This window comes from Neophocaena asiaeorientalis, unplaced genomic scaffold, assembly GCF_003031525.2.
Source record: "Neophocaena asiaeorientalis asiaeorientalis breed wild unplaced genomic scaffold, Neophocaena_asiaeorientalis_V1.1 scaffold479, whole genome shotgun sequence".
Classification (NCBI taxonomy): domain Eukaryota; kingdom Metazoa; phylum Chordata; class Mammalia; order Artiodactyla; family Phocoenidae; genus Neophocaena; species Neophocaena asiaeorientalis.
Genome location: NW_020173774.1, coordinates 463,563 through 463,899, shown reverse-complemented (window position 1 = coordinate 463,899; position 337 = coordinate 463,563). Strand labels below are relative to the sequence as shown.

General features: G+C 67.7%; 1 pseudogene; it reads left to right on the top strand.

The window, feature by feature from the left end:
* The window catches only part of LOC112403950 (nucleus accumbens-associated protein 1 pseudogene), a 4,093-nt pseudogene that overhangs the window by 3,285 nt on the left and 471 nt on the right, over nt 1-337 (top strand).

Here is a 337-nt window from a genome sequence, read left to right as displayed (position 1 = left end):
AGTCGACAGCCCCAGCTAAAGCACAAGCACCTTAGTCGCACCTCCCCTGCCCCCTCATCCTGGCCTCGACACCCCACCCCAGCGTAGATCCCAAAGCACAATATCCTGGTCACTTGGCAAGCTGCCGGGCCGACCAAGGCCGAGGGGTGGGCTGGGGCTCCAGCCAGACCCCCAAAGGAAGCAGGAGTCCCCAGGCGCTCCCGTCCTTCCAGGCTTCAGCGGGGGCCAGCTGTGTGGGACTGGGGTCTTCTCCCTCCCCACCCCCTTGTCCTGGGCAGGCCCCTGTCCAGCCCCTCCTGGCCTTGTCCTCGGGTGGGGCTTGCCCCGTCCCTCCTCC